We start from the raw sequence: 10381 nt of genomic DNA on the forward strand, positions 1-10381 counted from the left end.
GCTCTTTTTCATTTTTCATTTTCTTGGAAGACCTTTCTCCAGCCCTTTATCTTGAACATGTGGATGTCACTTGTGGTGAGATGGATTTTGTGAAGGCAACAGAAGGATGGGTCATGCTTCTTTATCCAATTTGTCACTCTATGCCTTTTGAGTGTTGTGTTCTATCTATTCACATTTAAGTTAATTTTTGATATGTGGGGGTTTGTTCCTGTCTCGCTGCTATTAAGAAACTGCTTTACATTTTAGGCTGTGTGGTTATTTATATGGTTTGTTAACTCTGTGCTTACTTATGCTTTTGTGATTGGTGGAACCATTCTTTTGTTTCTATGCGTAGAACTTTCTTAATCATCTCCTGAAGGGCTGGTCTGGAGGTGGCATATTCTCTTAAGTATTGGATGTCTAGAAAGGATTTGAATTCTCCTTCATTAATGAAGCTTAGTTTGGCAGGGTAAAAAAAGTCTTAGCAGCAATATCTTTTCTTTAAGAATGTTAAAGATGGAGCTCCAGTACCTTCTGGCTTGTAGGGTTTCTGCTGAAAGGTCTGCTGCATTTCCCTAATAGAAGATCTTTTTCTTCTCTCTAGCTGCCTTTAGGATTTTTTTCTTTCACATTCACCTTTGTGAGTCAGATTATTATGTGCCTTGGGGATGGTCTTTGCATGTGATACTTCACAGGAGTTTTTTGAATCATTTGCTTCTGCCTGACTGCCTCAGCAAGATAGGGGAAGTTGTGTTAGGTTATGTCTTAGAAGTTGTTTTAGATTATGTCTTGGTGTTCTAGTTTCCTTGTCTCTCTCAGGAGTGCTACTTAACTTAGATTTGGTCTCTCTTTACATAGTCCCAGATCTCTTGTAGGCTTTGCTTATTCTTCCTAAATCTTGTCCCCTCATTTTTATCAAAATGGCTAGGTCAATAACTCAATTTTCAAACTCTGAGATTCTTTCCTCTGCCTGGTTATAACCTTGTCTTCTATAAATCTCTGTCTGTCTGTGTCACAATTACAATCCACAATTTATATGTGTTATTCATGCATAATACCATTTACAGTTCATTTTTTATTTGTTGAATCACTGGAATTTCAAGAAATCCCATAACATAGGTTTTGCCTATTTGAGTGCTATGTGAGACCTACAGTTGGAAAGTTGCATGATTTCTTCAAGAGCACTCACTTAATAATTAGAGACACTCGCCTAATAATTAGAGAAGTTGGAATAAACCCTAACCTTTAGCTTACAAGTCCCTTGCTATATCCCACTGATTCTCAACCTGGGGTGAGGTTTGGCTCCCTGGCCCCCATGGGGAAATTTGGTATTATCTGGAGATGTATTTGGTTTTCCCAAGTGTGGAGAGGGTCTACTGGCATCAACTGGGTAGAGACCAAGGATGCTGCTAATATCCTACAATGCACAGGATCACAACCTTTATCACCCTTCAAAGAATTACCCAGCCTCAAATGTCAATATTGTCACACTTGAGAAACCCAGATTATTTTATCCTATTTTCTGGTGTTTATAACAGAATACCTGAAATTGGATAATTTATAAATAAAAGAAATTTATTTTCTTACAGTTATGGAAGCTGGGAAGTCCAAGGTCAAGGAGATGCATTGCATTAGAGTCTTCTTGCTGGTGGGGATTTTGCAGGGCATCACATGGTGAGGGGGCTGAGCGTGCTACCCTGCCAGCTCAGGTTTCTCTTCTTCTTCTTCTTCTTAGGTAGCCACCAGTTTCACTACCTTGATAATGATTCAATAATCCATTAATTCTTTAATTAACTCATTCATGAGGATAGAGCCCTCTTGATCTGATTGCCACTTAAAGGCACATTTCTCAGTTCTGTCTCATTGGAAATTAAGTTTCAACATGAATTTTGGACAGGACATTCAAACCACAGCACTGATCTATCACCTACTATGCTTTGTTATCTTCTTAAGCAGTTATTACTTTTCTCTGACTTTTTCCTACTTTTTCTTGCTGGCATATTCCTCTGCATTTATGAAGATATATTAAAAACCCATAAATCAGTTCACATTTCAAGGACTTTAAATCATTTTACATTTAGTTTTTGAAATATAATATTCCTGTCTTTCTCTTCCATTGTTTTTTAATATACTTTCTGCCCTATAGGTTATGTTGGTAAAGCATTTACAGAGAAATTTTTATTTTCTTAGCTATATTTGGATAGCAATATTGAATCATGAGGATGACAGGGAGGAAAATTAGTAGACACTTTGAAGTCTAAATAGATTTTTATAACTTGATTATTAATGAAGTACTTATAAAATATGTTAAGGCAGATATAAAAGTTGTGGTATTTTTCAACCCTGACCAATAAATACTTTAAACAGAATTAATAAGGAAAAGAGCTTATTTGAAAGGCTTGAGGGGCAAAAAGACATAAGATGTGGTATATAATCAGTTTGTTGTTGTTTTAGCAGACTTGAGTTTAATTCCAAACTCTGTACCTTTATTCTGTGTCTTATTTTTGAAATTAACATGCAGAAACATTAACTTTTTTGGTGTGTAGTTCTATGTATTTTAACACATGTATGTATTTGTGGAAACATTGCCACTATCAAAATACAGAAGCATTATATTACCCTAAAAATACTTCCATGCTACCCATTTGTAGTCATACCCTCCATCAACCTGTAACTCCCTAGTAATCATAAATCTGTCTTTATTACTATACATTTATCTTTCCAAAAATGTCATTAAAACCTGGATCATAGAGTATGTAACCTTTTGAGACTGACTTCTTTCAGCAGCATCGCGCCTTTGAGATTTATCCCAGTTGTTGTGTGGATCAATAACATTGAGTTTTATTGCAGAATGGCATTCCATTGTATGTATACACCATAATTGGTTTATTTATTTGAACATTGAAGACCAATGAGTTTCCAATTTTTTGGTGAATATCAATGCAGCTGCTATCAAACCTAGTGTACAGGTTTTTGTATATAAGTTTTCATTTCTTTAGATTAAACATCTCAACAAAAGATTGCTAGGTCATATGGTAAATGTGTTTACCTGTTTAAGAAAGTACCAAACTGACTTACAGAAAATGATTGAACATTTTCCATTCTCTTTAACAAGGTCTGGGCTTTCCATTTTATCTGTATCTTGGTATAGTCATAACTTTTTATTTTCGTCCTTCTGGTAGGGATGTCATAAAATCTCATTGTAAGTTCTACTACATTTCATTTTTAGTGCTTCATTTTAGAATAGTGTTATACTTAAAGAAAAAGTATAAAGATAGTTCACCTCCCCCAATAAATAACATTTTGCATTAGGATTTGTAACAATTGATGAACATATTTATATATTATCAACTAAAGGCCACCCTTTATCCATATTTCCTTAATTTTCTAATGTTCATGTCTGTTCCAAGATCCCATACAAGATACCACATTATATTTAATCATCCAGTCTCCTTAAGCTCTTTTTGGCTGTGAGGTTTTTAAACTTTCTTTATTTTTTTATGATCTTGGAAGTTCTAAGTATTTTATAGAAATGTTCCTTTCCTGGGATTAGTCTGATTTTTTTTATCATTAGAGTAGGGTTATGGGGCTTGGGAAGAAAGACCACAGTACCATTTTCATCACATCATATCAAGGGTACATACTATCTACATAACTTGTTGTGGAAGTTGACCTTGATCAGCTGTTTCTCCACTGTAAAATTACTTTCTTTTCCCCCTACATGTTATACTCTTTGGAAGGAAGTCACTAAGCATAGCCCACACTTAAGAAATGAGGAGTTATGCTCCAATGTTTCACCTTTTTGAGAGCTGAGTAACTACATAAATAAATAATTTGGAATTCTTCAACATGGGACTTCTTTATTCTTCCCCTATTTATTTATTTATTCAATTATTTATTTAAATAAGCATAGGCTCATGGGTATTTATTTTATGCTTTGAGTTATAATTCAATACTACTTTATTTTATTGCTCAAATTATTCCAACTTTGTCCAGAAGGAACTCTTTCAGCTGGCTCGTGTGTCAGTTTGGGTTTAGTTTTGTTTAGTTTTGTGTTTTTAGCACTTTTTTACTTTCTGACACTCTAAGATGTTCAAAGCTCATCTTTTATCTCTCCTGTCATAGTTCTAGAATCAACCATTTCTCCAAGGAGATCTGCTTCCTTTTACTGGAGACTAGTGTTACAAACCAAGACCTGAGTGCCAAGTGTGCTCATTGCTACTAGGGAACCATTGCTTCTAGGCCCTCTCAGTTGATAGAGCAAAGAAAAATATATGTATATACTAACCCATACAGACACATATCTATAAATAATCTTAAATTTTATCATCTATATCTATGTTAAGCTAAGTACGCGTTTACACTGATAGCTCCAGCTCTAATTCATTGCTACATGGATTATTCTAGTCTCCTGCTTCCCTTGCTTATCTATAACCTCTCACTTCAGTAACAAGAAAACTGTTTCCTAACTTCTGCCATACATTTACTTTATTGTTCATTTCCAGTATACATGTGTAGTGATTTAAGAATTGTAAACCCATACCCACATGAGAAATAATTCTATAAATTAGAGTGTAGAAATTCCACTCATTCCCAAAGTCACACAGGTCAGCACCTTTCCCCTCTCCAACCCCTTTAGCGAGGTTATTTTCTATATTGTAATATTGTAATACAGTTAGATTATTTTGTCACATTCTGCCATTCACCCTCGGATTGATTCCCCAACCTCTTAAACATTTCTCAAGGTTCACTCCTTGTTCGGTAATGTTTTATGTTTTTTGAGAAATGCATTTCATATGTCCATAATCACAATATCATACAAGATAGTTCAGTGTCCTAGAATATACCCCATGTAGTTAACCTTCCTGCCTCTCCCCAGCCTTTAGTAACCACTGATATGTTTATCATCTCTATCATTTTGCCTATCCAGATTGTCATATCAATGGATTATAGAATATATTGCTTTCTCAGACTGTCTCCTTTTACTTAGCAATATGCATGTAAGATTCATCCAAATATTTGTGTGGTTTGATAATTTATTCCTTTTTACTGCCAAATAGTATTTCACTGTATATATGTGCCAAGGATTGTTTACCTGTTCACTAATAAAGAATATCTTAGTTACTTCTAGTTTCTGACAATTATAAATAAAGCTACGATAATCGTTCATTTGATGGTTTTTGTGTGTACATAAATTTTTAAATCAGTTGAGTAAATACCTAAGAGGGGAATTACTAATATGGTAAGATTAAGTTTAGCTTTATAGATACTGCCAAAGTTTCTTCCAACAAGGTTTTATCATTTTGGGTTCTCACCAACAGTGAATGAAGGCTCTTGTTCTATGTCTTTACCAACAATTGATATTGTCAGTATTTTGGAGTTTAGCTACTGTAACAGTTATGTAGTGCTGCCAATTCCTCTTTCCCATCCATTGCTGCCATTCATTACACTACGACTTATGCTTTAATCACTGAATACATTGTTATCACTATTGCTTCAAAAAACATATATTTTAGACTCACTGAGTTAAGAATAAGAAAAAAATCAAGATTTTATATTATCTTTATTTATTTCCTCTCTGATGCTCTTCCTTCCTTTACCTAGATCCAAGTTTCTAACCTAGATCATTTTCTTTCTGCCTGAAGAATTTCTTTTAGCATTTATTTTACAGCATGGCAGCTGGTGATGAATCCTCTATTTTTGTTTGAGAAACATCTTCATTTCTTCTTCACATTTGAGGGATCATTTTGGTAGATGTAGAATTCTAAGTTGATGGGTTTTTTTTTCTTTCTTTCTTTCGATTTTTCACTTCTTGTTGAAGTTATATTTTGGTTCCTGATGAAAAGTCTGGGTGATCAGTACCATTGCTCTTCTATAGGTAAGGTATTTTTTACCCATTCTTCCACTTTTACTTATTTCAAGATTTCTGTTTGTCTTTGATATTCTGAAGTTGAAATACAATATCCCTGGAGGGCACGTGTGTGTGTGTGTGTGTGTGTGTGTGTGTGTGTGTGTGTGTGTGTGTGTGTGTGTTTGTGTGTGTGTGTGTGTGTGTGTGTGTGTGTGTGTGTGTGTTGTGAATACTTATACACTTAGTACTATCTGATCTTCCTGAATCTGTGGTTTGGAAGTTTGTAATTAATTTTGAAATGTTTTTAAAATATTTATCTCCATTTTAGTTTTCTTTTCCTTCTGGTATTTCAATTATATTCGTGTTATAGCTTTAGAAATTGTCCCACAGTTCTTGGATGCTCTATTCTGGGCTTTTTATTAGTTATTTGTTTGTTATTAGTACTTTTTTCTTTATATTTCAGTTTGGGAAGTTTCTTCAACTCACCGATTCCCCCATCCCCCCATGGCTATGTTAAGTATACTGATGAGCACATCAAAGTTGCTATTTATTCTCTTACTGAGCTTTTGCTTTCTAGGATTTTCTTTTATTTCTTTTTTAGTGTGTCCACCTGTCTGCTACCATATGTTTTTGTGTGTTGCCAACGTTTTTCACTAGAACCTTTAACATATTAACTATAGTTATTTTATATTCCTTGATCTATAATTCTAAGACCTGTGTCACGTCTGAGTTTGGTCATTTCTTTGTCTCTTCAGACTGTGTTTTTTCATGCTTTTGGCATGCCTTGTAATTTTTTTCTTAAAAGCTAGAAAACTCTTCTGCTTTTGGTCTGTAAATCTTAGATAATTTACTCAGCTCCTCTGAAGTCCTGGGGTGGAGGGAGGATCATTGCCACATTATACATTTGTTGTGAGGATTACTTAAAATCAAGGTCCTGTGTAAAGCGTGAGGCATATGTAGCCATGGTAAAGTATATGATTTGACATTTCTTAGAGTTCATCTTGGTTGATCTTAGGAAGTGGCAGTTCTTCCTCTTCTGTTTTCATGACAACTTTGTCTATTTTTGGATGTCAGGAGTTGGAGGAGTACTGATAATGGAGCACTGAGACCTATGTACCTATGAAAAGTAATTTAGTCTAGTGGTTATATATGAAGTATTCAATCAAGCATCGATCCTGAATATAGATAGCAATCTGTTTCCTCACAGTCCATGCCAGATAGTTTCTTAGAGTTGTCTGAATGCATTTATACCTTAACATTTATTCATCTTCTGTGCCAATGATGGATGAGATCTGATGATAGTCATGGTGGAGAATTTGGAATCAGGAGAAAAGCAGATCAGACACCACCATCCATCTTATAATTAATTGAATCAGTTTCATCGAATAAAGAGTACAATCACAAAGATGTTTTGAAAGAGAAAAGATTAGAATTGTCTTTGAGAAAACATACACACACATTGATCACAATTATTTTAATTTAAAATTTCTTAATGTGAATCTACGTATCTTTAGTGGAAAGAAAGCTATGGATTGAGAATTTGAAGAAAGTCATTAGAAATAATAAATTATTTACTATTGGAGACTACAGCATATATGCCTTGTGCTTCTTTCCTAATGATGGCAAAAGTATCTGTAGTTGGCAGAATAATGGTTCCCCAAATATGTCTGTGCCTTAATCCTTGGATCCTGAGAATATGTTGCTTTACATAGCACAAAGGACTTTGAAGATGTGACTAAGTTAAGGAATTTGCAATGAGAGATAATCCAGGATAGCTGGTGGGTCAAATCTAGTCACATGGGTCCTTAAAAACAGAGGTTTCCTGGTCAGAGGGAAATGTGGTCAAAGGGAGGTGTAACTATGGATGGATGGTTAAAGAAATGTAATATTATTGACTTTTAAAATTGAGAAATAAAACTATGAACCAAAGAATGCAGGCAGCCTTTTGAAATGGAAAAAAGAAAAACTAATTTTCCTCTTGATCCTCTAGAAAGAATTATAGCCTGCTGATACCTAGATTTTAGCCCAGAAAGGTTGGTGCCAGATTTCTAACCTATGGAACTGTAAGAATAAGTTTGTGTTTTTTCAATCCACTAAATTTATTACAGCAACAATATACATGAGAGTTGCAACAGAATTATGATAACTGAAATCTTCTGTTATATAATTTGTTACAGCAACAATAAAAAATTAATACACCACCCATTTCAGAAATTAGTTGCATTGCTTATAATAGTTCTACCACTATTCAAAAATATATATATTTTGTAGAAGTTCTCCATGCAAATTTCTAAATCCCAGTACTGTATTAGACAGACTATCAGTGTGACATTAATGTCTTAGAAGTAATACTGGTCATGATTTTAATTTAGAAAATTAAAAATCCTTTTGAAAAATATCAACTTTGAACCTCATGACAACCTGTCTATTTGCGAGTTTAGCAATACACATATAATGGTTAAAATTATTTCAAATTTTTAGGAGACAAGAAAGATCTTTGATGTGCAGAAATGTCTGTGCTCTAGTCTAGCTGAAAATCTTTTGGGATCCATTCTTGACTTTCTGCATGAGTCACTGCATTTCTTCTTCTATAAGTCTCATGAGCCACAGAAAATGTTATGAAGAGAAAATGGGAGCAGCGGTGCATTTTCTAGTCTAAAAACAAACAGCAAACAAATAGGCTCTGGAACTTATTAATCATATCATATCAGAGAATGGAAAGGGATAGTATTTCAACATAATTTTTTAAAACAGCACATAATATGTTAAGGAAAATATTGTAGGCCTTTTTTTTTAAGGGAGACATGACTTTATTAGAAAAATAAAAAACAACTGAGGTGATGGGTTGGTCTTCAACGAATGCCTTGGTGGATGAGGCTGCTTATGGCCGCACTAGCCTTCTCCCGCTCCCGCCACCGTACAGGGTCCAACTCGAAACAGCGCCATAGCCTCAGGGTCTAATCTGCTGCTGCTGATGCTACTGTGGCTCCATCTGGGCTCATGGTCAGACTCAGGACCCGGGATGTGTGACCTTTGAGTTCAGCCACCTTGGCCATAGTTGGGTACTTCCAAATAACCAGCTGGTTCTGAGCAAAGCCATGACCTGAAATGAGCTCCTTGTAGTGGGGAGACCAGAGAATGGAGCACACCTGGGAATGGGTATCCACAGCACTCAGGCCCCAGAGCAGACGTTCCATATGCGAATGTGTCGATCACTGGTGCCCCCTCCTGTTGCCAGGACATTGGACTGCCAGGGACACCAAGCTACAGCCTTGACAGCCCCTTAATGCTGGGTGAATGTTTGCAGAGGAACCCAGTCACCCTCTCCTGGAGCACTAGGCCACACATTGACCAAGTTATCGTTGCCACCACTGGCCAAATGTTGTCCATCTGGGGCCCAACGCAGTCCACACACTTCCTGGTTGTGGCCACTCAGTGTGGCCACATGGTGTTCTGCTACCCGAACATCGTGGTGGTGGATGTGGCAGGCGTGAGCCACTGGAAAGGATATAGCTGTTCCTACTTAGGGAACCCACTCGAGCAGAGTGACTGGTCATATTTCGAAGCCGTTTCTGCTGTGGCACATCCCATAGCTGCACCTCAGCACTGCTGGTGCCCACAGCCAAGTAGTTGTCCTCTTTGATCCAGGTCACAGCGGATCCATATTCCCCAGGCTGCTCCATTTGCAACAACTGAAGAATGTCACCAGAGCCAGCACTCCACAGGTACACGCTGTTATCCAGTGCCACAGCCAGTACGTTCCCAGAGCTCCAACCCACAAGGTTCAAGTAGTAGTCATTTCGGATTTCAGAGGCCTCCAGGATCCGGTCTGGCAGGGAGGGAATGTAACGGCAGGTCTTTCGGCTGAAGCCAGGTGTGGCCTTCTGGCTATAGAGTACTTTCAGTCTGTTCTGGTAACCCTCTGGGGGCATTTTGTGGTTTTTCACTGAGCCAAAGGATCTTGGCTTCCTCCACATCAAAATTCAAAGCCCAGGCTTTCTGATGTTCCTTCTTGATGGGCGTCTGGTTGTCCTCCGGCTGATTCTCCTTGCTTAGAAGGAAGCTGGCCACCTCCATCTGAGAAGGGCTGCGCTGGGGGATATAGCGGTCGCCGCCAGGCTTGCTAGGAGTGGTCTGAACTTTGGAGCTGGATTTGCCGGGAGTTCGGCTCGGAGTCCTGCTGGCGCTGTGAGATCAGTTGGCGGCCCGCATGGGCGAGGGGGCCGGGCCTGCGGCCTCCTTGGCTTTGCGCTGCCAGCGCGCGGGGAGCGCATTGGGGATGAATGCGTCCAGCTGCAGAAGCGAGTGCAGGTCACTCTCCAACACGAACTGCGCCATGGACGCCGGGAGGGGGAGGGGTCCTCCTTGCGTTGGTGCCCGCTGAGTCGGTGCGCTCCTGATCAGGTTCCAATCCCGGACCGCAATTTTAGGCCTTTTTAATAAATAAAAAGAAAACTATACAACAGCTAGCCCTCCAAAAAGCTGAAAATTATACAATAAGAGCCATATAAAACCTTTCTTACTTAGTTCTTAATGTGCGTGTTTGGGTGG

General features: G+C 37.5%; 1 pseudogene; it reads right to left on the minus strand.

Annotated features, from left to right (window-relative positions):
- Positions 1–8682: 8682 nt before the first annotated feature.
- LOC103264063 lies at positions 8683–10168 on the minus strand (annotated as a pseudogene).
- Between the last annotated feature and the right edge of the window lie 213 nt (positions 10169–10381).

Source organism: Carlito syrichta, unplaced genomic scaffold, assembly GCF_000164805.1.
Source record: "Carlito syrichta isolate Samal-C Ts95f unplaced genomic scaffold, Tarsius_syrichta-2.0.1 Scaffold305535, whole genome shotgun sequence".
In the NCBI taxonomy this organism is placed as follows: Eukaryota; Metazoa; Chordata; class Mammalia; order Primates; family Tarsiidae; genus Carlito; species Carlito syrichta.